Source organism: Orbicella franksi, chromosome 3 (genome assembly GCF_964199315.1).
Source record: "Orbicella franksi chromosome 3, jaOrbFran1.1, whole genome shotgun sequence".
Lineage (NCBI taxonomy): Eukaryota > Metazoa > Cnidaria > Anthozoa > Scleractinia > Merulinidae > Orbicella > Orbicella franksi.
In genome coordinates, this window is record NC_138147.1 from 25,053,045 (window position 1) to 25,066,791 (window position 13,747).

Here is a 13,747-nt window from a genome sequence, read left to right on the forward strand (position 1 = left end):
ATTAGGGCAAAATCGTGGGCATATTAAACTTACACTTGTTCTTTCACAATGTTTACTACAAATGGTTAACTAGGTTCCCGCTTTTTATTTTATTACCTCTGCTTGCTAATTTTACTCTTCCAGCATCTGCTATCTGAATATTTTCTTTTCGCCTGCGTTTTTAAATTTTATCCTTAGCGCAGTTTACTAAGGCTGAGTTTTTATTTATTTTTTTTCTTTAATTCTTGTGACAGGCGAAAATTAATGATAAGCTTTCTAGTTCTCACAATTCCTCTTCTATAAAGGATATAGAATAGTTTTGAGACTGTAGCGAAGAACGTGTCATATTATATATGTTCTCAGGTAACGGGCAAAAAAGTTCGATACATAATATGCTACTATACGGGGGAGGGAGGAGAGAAATATCGGGGGAGAGGGGAAGGGATGGTTGGATTGAAGCAGAATAGTAAATATGGAATACTGCCTAGGGTCGGAATATTCACAACTGGTTTCAAAAAGTAACAGAGTATTCAATAATTCAGTTTCAACCCAGAAATACTGGAAACGTGGCACACACATACTGGCAAACGATTAACTAAAATCGATAAACAAACAAGCTCTTGGCTATATGAATAAATTTTCGTGGAAAATCGGCTTAAAAAGAAACATGTTTCAAGAATACAATAAACCATGTCAAGCAATAATAAAATTATGACGCCTCTATATATTTATCTTTTTCTGTTATTGTGTCTTTCAAATATGATAAGTCCTCTGTCATCATGCCAGAATTTCGCTTCGGGAACCAATATACATTGAGCAATTAGCAAAACAGTGGCTATGTAATTTCGTTTAAAACAGTCAACAAGACAAAAAAAAAAAAGTGATTTTGAACTGAGACTGAACGCTTGGGTCTATTCTGTAAGTTGAGCAAAGACTTCTTCTAGGCTTTCAGCTAAGATTGAAGTTTTATTCAGAGCAGAGGCTCTAAGTGAGGTAAAGGTAAACTTTATTTAGCCAGGGTGGCCCATTCAGCGACGAGGCTGATATCCAGAGGGGCACTGGACTAAAAATATAATAATTAAAAATACAAGTGCATTGCCTAAACGACATACCGTGTTTCGTCATTGGATCTTGCACAATATCTACCTGCTGTAAACAGTTGCCAATTAATAATGCTAGTTCATAATTTGTAGACCTTAGCAAGAAAAATATTTAATGTTTTGAAAAGACTGGCTGGAAGCAATCAGCTCAGTTAATGTTAACATGCATTTTCGTTATGTTAACGCAAACGAACACAAGGGATCCGAATTAAGATTCCCCGAACAGTTTACAAAGCAATTTTATTTCAGTTGCACCTGTCCCAGCTAGCAATGTGCTCATGTTTAATTTTCCATAAGTGGGCTTGTCCGTCAAAATTAATCATTTTAATATCAACACTTTCGAGGTTTTCAAACACGATTTGAACTGATCCGATATAAACAATGACTTCTGCGGTGACTTACTGGAGAGAAGTCACACATACACTCAAGGTTTTACTTTTTTTTCCTTTGGAATCACGTTACCATTATGCCTTGGATGTTCCAGATCTGGTAAGCATGTTTAATTCCTTTTATTCTGTTACTCGTTATTTATTCCCTCGCGGCTTAGGAAGCCTCCTTGAGAACTCTATCGAATTATCCTTTGCTCGAAGCCGATTTAAACTTAAGCCACTCTTGCTAAAGCAAATTCTACTTTGACTATTCCTGGCTTTTGTTTAGATTCTGGGATTTTCTGGATTTTATTGATTATGTTCACGTCTGAACACCCAGGAATACCTGTTTATTCGATTGCGAACATACATTCCATGTAATTGGGCAAGAGACACATCGATAAAAAGTTTAGTTTTAAGTAAAATTAAATGTGCACACTCACCTAGCAAGTTTTTGAAAATTAAAGGGTGTATTCATTTCGGTCAACTTTAGAGATTTTAGCATGTGGTTTGTTTTTCTTTCGGCAGCAAAAACGACTGTGATTTCACTTTTCATTTATGATTTAAAACAAGAAAAAGCCTGGTTAAGAATCGTTTTCTTGTACCGTTATATATATATATATGTTTACTTTTATGCGACGCTTATGAAAGTGAACCTCATTGCCATGGAGTTTAAATCGTTGCGATGGAGACCTTCGATCCATCAAATTTAAAGTTCTCGAATTTCAATGGTAAACTGTTTGGACATTTTTGCTTCATCAAAAACTACAGTGGAGCCTCGATCGAACGAAGTGCCAAGGAACTGGTAAAATATGTTCGTTATAACGAGGTTTCGTTGTATCGAGGTTCTTTTCCATATATTTTACTATTGCTGGCGCAAGATATATCGTTCGTTATACCGAGGACTTCGTTAAATAGAGGTTCGTTGAATCGAGATTCCACAGTATTTTCACAACGTGATTTTCGTCAACGGAAAGACCCCGAAACTCAAACCAGCTAAATTCTACTGCAATAAAATCAGCAACGTCCAAACGAGTACGACAAGTAAAACTTAAGACTAAAAGCGAGCTTTTGACGCGCTTTCTTCAATTGCTGTGCATTTAGGACTGAAAATATACGAGATTAACGTGTTTTCTAGAATCACCTTGAAAATCATCTTTTTCTCGAGTTTTCAGTATAAATATTTTATTCAAACTCGTTACGTTGTTCTGCGTGGTTTGGGACTGGCACTAGAGACACAGGTACGATAACTAATCGCAAATTTCATATTTCCCACCTCGCAAACTGAAATGCAGGACGAAACAATATTTAACGAGCAGTTCCGAACGGAAAGTGCGAAGTCAGCAAGTTTCACTTAATTTTAAACAGGTAAACGCCGTAAAGATCGTGTTCATGAAAACTAGTGACCTAGATATAAGCTTTCTTCAAAAGTATATTTGTGCTATCCAAATGCGTAGTCGATAAAAGTGCCGTTATTTGTCACTGACTTGTATATTTTAGCACGACGTTTCGGCTAACTCTTAAGCCTTCATCAGTTGAAAAACCGCTTGATGTCACGGGCGATTTAAAAACTTTGTTTAAAATTGAAAAGTTGCGCGTGCTGTATGCGCGTGACTCTAGAGAATTTTAAGTGCGTGCTAAGAACTTGTAGACTTCTGGGATGACCATGTGATCATTCCCAGCGTTCGGGTCTTTTACAGACATCCAAGCTCCTAGAGAAGCCGCTGATGGTAATGTGCCTCTTGTCCGACGACTTCAACGTTTTCAAAATCCATGTGATGATGACATTCGTGAACATGGCACGCAAGTTTGGAGTTACGATCGAACATCAAGACAGCCTTTTGTGCTCGGAAACCCGCGTCTTCAGTGATCTTTCGGTCTGGCCATAGTATACAAAATCGCACTTACTGCATTTGATTCTGTACACTACTCTAGATGATGGACGGTCGGTTTCATCCTGCTGTTTCGGTCCATTTGAAGGCCACGTTTTCGACCAGGAACTAGTATTTCGCTTACTTGGATACCTTTCTCGATATTCTAACCCCTATAGTCCTCCGTCCAAGGGACTTCGCATTAAAAGCGGTGCCATATAAGGGATAATTCTTCGCTGCATAGACAAGTCAGAGAAAGTACTGATGTAATGAAGTTTGATAGTCACTAAGGCCAAGATTAAAAATTTATTTTGTCCTTTGCAGATGACGATGAATACCGCATGATTATTTTGAAGGAGCCGATATCAGACAAAGCAATGAAGGGCCACCTGATTAGGCGGGAGGTGGTACCCACTGAAGGGAGCTGTCGAGTGTTGTGCTATACGGAGCCTGACTGTGTGTCCATCAATATTGGACTCGGCGAGGGAGGGAATCACGTATGCGAGTTAAATGATGCTACGGTGGAAACTACGGCTCTCCACTACAAGAAAAATTACCTATACCTTGGCATTGAGGTAAATGCGGGGTCTTTGTAGAGTTCCAGAGGGTGCAGTACCCTCTGGAGGCTGTTTTACCTAATTACAAGTATACAGTCGAACCCCTATTAAGCGGCCACTTATTAAACGGCGACCCCCATCAGGCGGCCAGTAATCAAAGTCTCGATAAGCGCTTTTCTATTGTTTTTACCTCTATCAAGCGGCCAACTCCTTTAAGTGGCCACTAGCCATTTCCCCAAGGGTGGCTGTTTAATAGGGATTGAACTGTATAAGCAATGTGCCTATGCACTACTCCAAGACTCAGTCGATATTCTGGTGGAATTTAAGAATGCTAAAGCTTGATTTAAAGCTACTCTTATGAGGCAGTTGGAGAAACGATAAGATGTCATTCTGATCTCAACAAAACATGACGATCACAGAAGCATAAGGAACTATTCGACTTTCAACCAAACACAAACTTTGTCTTTGCCCGACACTGAGGCTTTCTAGACAATCGACTGATTGGTTTCAAGTGCGTGCAATCAAAGAAAGGCGAGCGTCTCGTTTGGGCTAGGTTGCCTTTAATTCCTTATATCTTGTTGTGTTGTGCAATTATTTACTGGCATCTTGGTCTTGCCTGTATGTGAGCCCTCTCGTCCCTTCCGTCCGGTTTGGCGAAGGGCGGGGGCTGCATTCCAGGGCTAAGTATCCTATAAATGCCAACCTAAAGACTGCCGCAGACGGTACATGAAAAATTCAATCGATGCTAGTAGTCGACTCGATTGGACAGCGCCCTAAATACCTAAAGGCAGAGAGTAACGCTAGTTTACGGGTCATGTTTATCATTTTATTTTTGTCCAGAATCCTTGCATCAGCAACCCATGTTTCAACAATGGCATTTGTCAACTGGGATACATCGAGAGAGGATTTCGTTGTAAATGTCCACTAGGATTCATGGGACCTTTTTGCAGGAAAGGTAAATAAATAAATAAATAAATAATTAAATAAATAAATAAATAAATAAATAAATAAATAAACAGTAAAGAAAGTTATGCAATCCTCGGGCGTACAAAGGGGGTGGGGGGAGGGGGAGGGGACAGGATGCTCTTCCTCTTCGAAGGTTTTTTTTTTTTCAGAATTCTGATTAAGTGGTTTATTCACCAAGCCTGAGATCAAGATGGCTGGATATTGGCCAAGTCCTTTTTTCGCATGTTTATGGACCGAGACGGAGTTGAGGCTCATAAACAGGCTGCAGACATAGCGGGTAATCTCAAGCGGGCAAGATAGCGCCATCTTGTTCTTGCACTCGGGTAGCCAGTCTCAACGCAGGATTTTGTTCATCTTGCCCGCTCACGGAGCTAGTTATATAATAAGAGGATTTATAATTTGCTCTGTTTCAGCAGCTGTTCATTCATCCCTCGCAGAAATTTTGACGTGTCAACTGCTTTTTACACGTAGCAACCATTTTTTCACATGATTCCTCGTTGTAATCATATTTCTTGAGCAACATTGCAGATTTGAATTTCCATTTTAGAGTTATTTTCCATCGATGTAAGTTGTTTTCTGACTTCTTGAAAAAATGGTGAAATCCAAAATGATAGATTCAAGATGGTACACTTAATGACGTCAATTGGAATCATATGACTTAATAACCAAGAAAAATCATCCTTTCTCAACCCTCAGATCCGAATTATACCCAAAATCACACCTCCTCCGTGGTAGAATAAGGGAGGCTGGATTGAACCCTGCGAATTATTTTGAGTTGAATAGATATCCGTCGGTTTGCTCTATAAGGCCTAGGGTAAACGTCGAATCTTAGTCGAACCTATTAATTTTGAAATAGGCGCATGAATGGTGCGACGTTTGCTGCAATTAAATTCGACTCAAATTAATCGGTTCGACCCTAGCATAGGTTCCACTTTCCAAGTCGGATAATGCGACAGTGGTTCGGCGTTTCAGCAAACGCCGCTCTAAACACGCGCTGAACTCAATTCATAAATCATGCAAATTACACAATAATTGATTCAAATGCGATGGACTGGGCAAACGTCACAAAAATACATACTCCTCCATCTGCGAAACGCTGTCCCCCCCCCCCCCCCCCCGCTCCCTCCCCTGACGAGCATGCGCTGTACAAAGACAATTTCGCGACCGGAAATGCATTCTCGTCCCCAGAGGCCGTGCTCCTTTTGGTCAGCACCAAAAGGAGCGCGGCCTCTATGACGAGAATGCCGGAAGAGAATGCCGAAAGTCATTGCTGACATCGCACAGCGTGATGGAAATGTGTTGTTCCTGTTTCATTAACACTGAATATAAATGCTTGAGATGCGAATTGCCTACTTGCAATAAATGCTCAGTGTTTGAAGAAAACGAGGACGTTGAGGGATAGACAGCCGGTAAAAGCGTTGCCTACTGCGAGGCCTGTGACAGGGACCTAAAGAGAGCCACGCCAGGTCTACCGTTGTCTGAAGTATGTCTGAGTATTAGCATTTCGCTAGCAAGTCCTGGCAGCAACTAGTCGCGCATCGAGTGAATAGCACGGGGACACGCGCTTATTCCCGTGTTTTAATGAAGTGCAACTTGTGACATAGGATCGACCCAGGTTCGACTTTTGCTACCACGCTGGAATTAAGTCGAATCTTTGTCGCACCTATTTTTAATTTATTCGACGCGACTTGGATTCGACGTTTGCCCTAGGCCTAAGATGGCTGTTGATGGTCATGACGTCATTGTCGTTACATGACGTCATAGAGTCTTCCAGTCAGATAATAACCGGAATTGATCGAACATTATCCGATAATTATACTAGGATATGAAAAGCTTCTTGTTCTGCAACGTTGCTAAAAAGATAGACCGCAGGCGATAGGGAATCTGAATCAGTGGTTTAGTTTAATTACTGGCAAGCTGAAATGACTTAGTTCTGTGACAACAAATTGGCTTTACTGTGAGGGTAGAGTTTTCTGCTTTAACTGTTGATGATGCCCTCTCTGATTAGCTTCGTAAAAGGTTCACATCAGTTCTTGGAAAATCGCGGCGATTTGTTATAGTATTTAGAGGGGAACGTTTAATGTTGTAGAGGTTCTTACTGTTCTTTTCTTTTTCACGCAGCCTGCAGCTTCGATTTCGAAGACGGTATCGGAGGATGGAAAAAGACTGGTATAGCGTTGATAACCAGCCTACTTTTGGTGATAATCCAACAGCGCGTGGCAGAGATGTCGCCAAACAACAGGGGGACTGGTGGATAGGAGGTACCGAAGTGTCCCTCCCCGTATGACCCGGCAGGCCAAATTCAAGGGGACCCTGCCCAGGGAACTCTTACGTTCCCATGCTTCCGTATCGTGGGCAAGAACATCTCGTTTCTTATGGGCGGAGGCTGCCAAGGGAGTTCCGTCCGGGCAGAGCTAATTGTAAACAACCAGGTCAAGATTTAATGAAACTTCGTTCCTAGGCTAGTTGTTGGATTTATAGTTGTTCACTTTGCTTTCTTCTTGTTTCTGAGTGAGCCTCCAGAGATAGACTAAACAAACACACACACTACAATATTTGAGGTTTGGGAATGTGATAGGTTTGTTGGGTATCTGCAGTTCTGCGAGGAAGGCTTATCCTTCAGTCACAAAAAGTGTTCTTGCCAGTGCCTAAGCTAAAAGCAGCGAATTATCATCAAGCGAACAAAGGGGAAATATTTATAAGAAATTGCTTGTGTTAATACTTATTTATATTAGCTAAGCTTGAGCATTAATTTTATTGTTTTCTTTCATACAGTTACAGTTGCTTGCCCCAGTAACTAGTTCCAGAAATAATCGAGGCGGGGACAAGAATTCGTATTAAAAAGGAAAGAAAGAAAGAAAATAGAGATAATTTTCAACAAAATTAAACAAGAATAAACAATGGAAAAAAGGTACAAGTAACCAAAAAAAAAGTAACAGTGTAATATGCTCAGACATAAGCAACTAGAATACTATTATTACAAACTATGTTAATTTAGACAAGGTGTGTATCAGTTTCACAATGTCACACATCAAGGAGCAATAATAAAGTTTAGTCACTTGAGATGTAGATCGCGACGTTTCGACTGCTCACTGCTAGTCTTCTTCAGGCGATAAGGTCAACTGATTGCACAGTATCATTTATATCATAAAGGTCGGCTGTGATTGGTGCATTTCGATCCTCTTATTGTTCCATTGTTCCGGCGAGTAGCTGTTCCCTCAGTGGTCCGCTGTTGTACCGTTCTCCTGTTGTTGTGTTTCTTGATCGTGGGCATCCATGCTTCAGGAATTTCAATTCCACTATCCCTGTTGATGTTATTAGGGTGAAGTCTTATGTGAATAGCTTCCTTGACCCTACGTGTGTACAAATGAGGATCTCGATCAATAAACTTGACCTCATTCCAGATAGGATAGTGGCCGGTCTCGTGGGTGTGTTCAGAAACGGCGGAAGCTATTCACATAAGACTTGTGATATGAATGATACTGTGCAATCAGTCGACCTTATCGCCTGAAGAAGACTGGCAGTAAGCAGTCGAAACGTCGCGATCTACATCTCAAGTGACTACATCGTGAGGCAAACGATAATACACTTTATTATTGCATCTACCACGATGAATAACAACAACCTTTTCCTCGACATCAAGGAGCAGTTCCTTTATTGTATTAGCTGTCTTTTTTCCAAAACAATAGTCGCTGACAACAAAATTTTGAAGTAAATTCGCCGTGCGTTTGTTAAAGTTTCTCAAAAAAAACCCAAAACAAAACAAAACAAAACAAAACAAAACAAAAAAAGAAAAAAAAAAAAAAAAAAGAAAAAGAAAAAGAAAAAAAAAAAAAAAACAAGCACTTATCCTTGGTCAGAAAACTTACCAGGGCAAGACAAAGTGACTCATATTGTACAAATTCACTGCCGTGTCTGTAAACCAGTTTCGTTTATTTACCCCCCTTGCGGGTTTAGGTAAGGATGCCCTCCCAGTTTAAAGTTAACAGCGAAATTAAGGTCATTCCACTGAAATAGAGTCTACAGTGAGACTTTTGTAAAACCTTGCTTATACTGATTGTTTATATTATAGGAACTTAAATTTTGAAATGAAAATGAGGGGTCCCCACGTTCGTTTAGGAGCAGCAGCACCTGGTTTATACCCAATTAATCCTTATAATAGCACCATGATTGTAGTTACGATTGCTTGCCAAATTCACGTTTCCGACGATTGTTTTTTGTTCTACACTGAGAATTGGTCCATATTTATTTTACACAGAGAAATTTATTACTCAATTCAAAACAGAAAAAAATGATAGGTCACCGTACTCGTTTGCGAGAAAATGACCAGCCGTAAAGAAAAAGCCGCCATTTTTTAATGCGCGCGCGCTAATCACGCGTTAAATTATACGCAGTAGGGATGCGCAATGCAATACTGGGGAATGACCTTAAAAGACCGAATTAAGGTTCTCGTAGTTAAGACTATTTCCTGTTTCTATTCAAATGTCTCGGCGTTGTGTCCAGCCAAGATTGTGCAAACGGGCTTTGTGGACCGTGACGAAGCTGAATTTATGCTGGCCCTCAAAAAAAATTAAGAACTGCCTAAGTACTTGCGATAACTCAAAGGCCTCTACGGGTCGATTATCTTTAAGAAGTCGACGGATTCCATTGACAGTTTTAACTGTAAGTTTGTTGACCTCTGATGCGTGAGAATCTATGTCTCTGTTTGGTAGAATATAGCATGAGAATTGTTTGTCTGACCTATCCACGGCAGCGAGCTGGCATACTTCTGCTGATTTTCCTGTTGAATTTGTCTCGATGTCAAATAAAACAAAGTGATAAAATTTACTGTCATCAAATTTCTCCTTCTAAACTGTGGGTCTCGAAGTGTATTTCGGAACTACATTTTCGCCCTGTTCTTGTTGTTGTTTCGTGATAGCAGCGTATATGTCGTAAAGTTCAGTGATTGAAAGTTCTGAATTGTTCAAGTCCATTGCTGTCGCAGAAGAGTTTAGGTTCAGGTCAATGCCACTTCCATACATGGTACCTTCTTTGGCCTCTTTTTTCGAGGTTTCTGAAATCTTGTGTTTGTTTAATTGTGATCGACTTCGCTTGAATGCAACTGTTAATTTCCTTTGTTTGTCCATCGCACTTTTCTTGTCCATTTTCGTAGTATGGTCTACACAGAAAAAACCTGGCTCTATGTTAAGTGCTGCTAGAGTTTGAGGAATGCACCTGTAACCTAAATTTACTTGAGAGACACTGCAGGACACTCGATAATCATTGCTTTCACTTCCCCTGTAAAAGCGAATTTTGGGGTTCTTCGAGCCGACCACACTGTTCAGAGACTCGTTACGCTGTGAATTTGCCGCAGATGCAAGTTTGTTGATAACAATGTCTGTGCTATATTCATCAAAGAGAGACTTCAGGAATGATTAAAGGCTATCTCCTTGGAGGTCTTTACCATAGGGAAGATATATCTCTGTGACAATAATGTGAAGGGTCTTTCTTGTACCGACACTATGTTTCTCTACAACCAGAATGGTCACCAAATTCATGAGGCACAATGCTTTGAACTGCAGATGTCATGTTTGTAGCATCCCCTTTGTTTTGTGCAATACAGTATGTAAAGGACTTGAAAAGGTAATTTATGACTTTCTATGACAACACCGAACTGTTGGGGAACTTACTTCGTTGGTTCAAGTTGTATAGGCGTGTTGTAAGGGATCTTTTTATGTGAACTGTATCACTCCATTTTTCCACACCGTAGGGTACCTTTTGCTTTAGGTGAGATTCAGTTGTTGAATCATCATCCCCAGTATAAATTGAAAATTTGACATTTGATTCAGTTACCTTATAATGAAAAGTTCAACTGCAGTTAAAGGTTCCATTAACTTTGAAGAGCGCGAATGATTTTTTCTACAGTCGTGGTCTTTAGGTTGTTTTCCAGCCTTTTTAGCTTCATCACAGGAGCGGCACATTTTATTTTTCGTTGTGTAGTCAAGGACCTTTCCAGTTGAAAGGCCCATGACTGCTGCATGTCCGGTATTGGAGTTGAAGCCTCGCTCCCGTTTCTGCCACCCCATGTCGTAAGAACAGGCAATGAGTACCAAATTGTTCTCCTCCAGCTTGTTACCATTTTCGATTGCCTTCTCTCGTTCACGGTTTAGAAATTGTTGGCAATTATTTTTGGTTACTAGTTCTATTGCCTTTCTAGCTTCCCTTTCCCGATTTTTAAAAGTTGATGAGTTCATTGCGGGTACATTGAAGGTTGAAAGTAAATTGTTTAAATGGGTGTTGCCCACATCTGTATGTAAACAAGTAAGGGCAGCTCTCGTGTTCACATGAAAGGCCAATGGACCACGTGCACCGGATCTGTGCTCTTTTGATGTTTTAACCCTTTGAATACCAAACTTTCGCCAAAAAATACCGTCTTTAACCGTCTAGTCAGGTTTTTTTAGCTGCCATGACGCTAAATAAGCCTAAGTTTTGCTAAGAAAGCTTTTTTTTTACTAAAAGGGGATATTTTTCGAGGATTAGGTGCAAAATTGAGCAAAATTTCAATTCCGGGCATGCGCATAAGCCAAAATTTGGACTTGCGCAAAATTAACTGACCATGTGATTTCTGAAGGAGCCAACAACTTCAAATCCAGAAATTTTAGCCAGGTTTTTTTGTATTGTGATGAATTTTCTTTACATTTGCTCTTTGCCTATGCCGTTGCACTACATGGTGCACTTGAAAAAAAAAAGGAGATGTTTAGCTGTTTTAAAAGATAACTTCTTGTGCCACTAACACGTCAATGGCATACAGAGTAATCTTTCCTAACTTGTAACAATTCCATTATAGTTGTCTATTATCTGACACTCCAGTGTACTTTTGAGAAAAATACGGGAGTATGAGGATAAGCTGATTTCCCAATATAATAATTTGCATTGTTTGCTCCCTGGAAGACCACATGACTAATTTTGGTTGTAATATGGGACCAATGTGGCAGCTATTGTGAATAAGGCCTGTTGGTGGGATGGCCATGTTATTCTAAGTCCAGTTCAAATTTCATGTAACCTTGGTTTGAGGAGAGAGTGAATATTGTTTCCTTCTGACCATGAATGGTAGGTGACATTGAGCATAATCTCACTTTCAATTTCTCATGAACCGAAAAATTATTCATGATATAGTGGGCCGATACAACCAAGTTTTAGGCTGGTGAATGAAGTGGTCCTGACCGTAAAGCTTGCAACTTTAGAAACCAATATTATAAGCCAGTGCAGGATTTGTTATTTTCTGTAAATTCTTGAGATAGGTATCTCTTCAAGGTGGAAGAAATGATACATTTACTGTACGTTTTTGGAAATAAACAAATCATTTGAACGCATTGATGAATATATTGTAGGATTATACTTGTAGCAGCAAACAAGTCAATATTTAGAAAAATGACAATACGAAACAAACCCGCCAGAATTAAAAACATTTTTGAGATCCTCAAAATATGCTATAGTGCAGCGAGAAATAGTGATCGAGTATTTACCGCGATGACAAAACGAGCATTCCTTCAGACCGTCTGTAAGGGTCTCTGTGTCCACCAGTCTGGATCCTTGTGGCCGGTTCGCTTCCCTCTTAGCTGTATTCAAGGTTGGACCCAATAGAACAGGTAGGCCGATGAATAGGACAAGCTGGGCAAGAAAATCTTACCAAAAATTCAAGACTCCCGGGAAAAGAAAAATGTACTGACCTCAAATACTCTTGTCATTCGTTTTGCTGGGAGCTCGTTTTCCTTGGATATGATATCATACTGGAGTTTCCTTTTGGCATTCCACTTTTTGAACCCTTCGTGTAACATGTTTATTTTTTTTCTTTTCTGGTCTCGATCGCTTCCACTTTCCGAAAGCGACCTGACGCATTTCACGTGCACTTCGGATAACGTCATTTATTGTATTTCTTGCCGTAAATATCCTAGGACAGTCTACATCGGGGAGACAGGACGCAGATTGGCTGACCGTTTCAGGGAACAACGCCACGACGTTCTACACAAGAAAAGTGACTTACCCGTAGCGCAACACTTCAATAGCCCAGGCCATTCACTAGAAGACGTCCGTGTCGCCGTGGGCCAGCAAAGAAGGATGTCCGCCAACGCGAGGAGATGAGACAAATTTTCAAATTCCAAACACTCGCTCCTCGGGGATAAATCGCGATTTCTCATTTATATGAAATCTCGAGACACGCGCGCGCATTTTTTCGCACGTGCAAACAGTTCCAAAGCAGCACACAACTGCAAATAACGATCTCGTTATTTTACGTGGCAGCTTAAACACCCTGAAGAAGGCAGCAATGCCGAAACGTCAGTTGATTTAAACCGCCATTAAGCGTCTTTTTAACAATATTTTTAACATTCACTTGTAGTTAGAAAGACGCTACGCAGTTTTTTCAATACTATTTATTATAAATGGCCACTAAACAATACAGTTAATTCATAATTTTCCAACATTCAAGAAAAGCTCTTGCTGCGAATTCATTTTATTATAACAACTTAGCTGAGCACTATCAAAGCACTTTGGTTAATTTAATAATGCTAGGAACTCAATTACATGCGATTCAGAATCGGTTTTGAAAGATAAGAAACAACCACCTGCTTTATATGCTGTCGTGTTTTGAGGAAGTGACGGTATAAATATCAACATATACTTTACATGTTTTAACATGCGTTATCAGCTATTTTGACTGGTAAAATTGCACGAACAGACGAGAATCTCAAAGCAAGACGTTTAGACGAAAAATGATGGATAGCTTCCTTATTTTTTATATTTTATTTGGAGTTATGATCTTGGTATGCTGTGAATGTCCCGGTAAGCATTTTCAGCTTTCTTTAATTGCCTTTCCCTGTTTGTCTTTCGGAGTGAAAAGTCTTCTTGCAAGCATTTACCGTTTAACT

At 40.0% G+C, this 13,747-nt stretch overlaps 2 pseudogenes across 1 annotated transcript; one reads left to right on the forward strand and one right to left on the reverse strand.

Moving 5' to 3' along the window:
• Positions 1 to 1,453: 1,453 nt before the first annotated feature.
• On the forward strand, positions 1,454 to 9,141 carry LOC145482445 (uncharacterized; annotated as a pseudogene). The gene is made up of 5 exons (XR_014048774.1): positions 1,454 to 1,568; positions 3,643 to 3,893; positions 4,716 to 4,830; positions 6,963 to 7,273; positions 7,617 to 9,141. The product of XR_014048774.1 is annotated as an uncharacterized LOC145482445 (transcript).
• A 543-nt stretch (positions 9,142 to 9,684) lies between these two features.
• LOC145482874 (uncharacterized) lies at positions 9,685 to 13,254 on the reverse strand (annotated as a pseudogene).
• Positions 13,255 to 13,747: the final 493 nt, after the last annotated feature.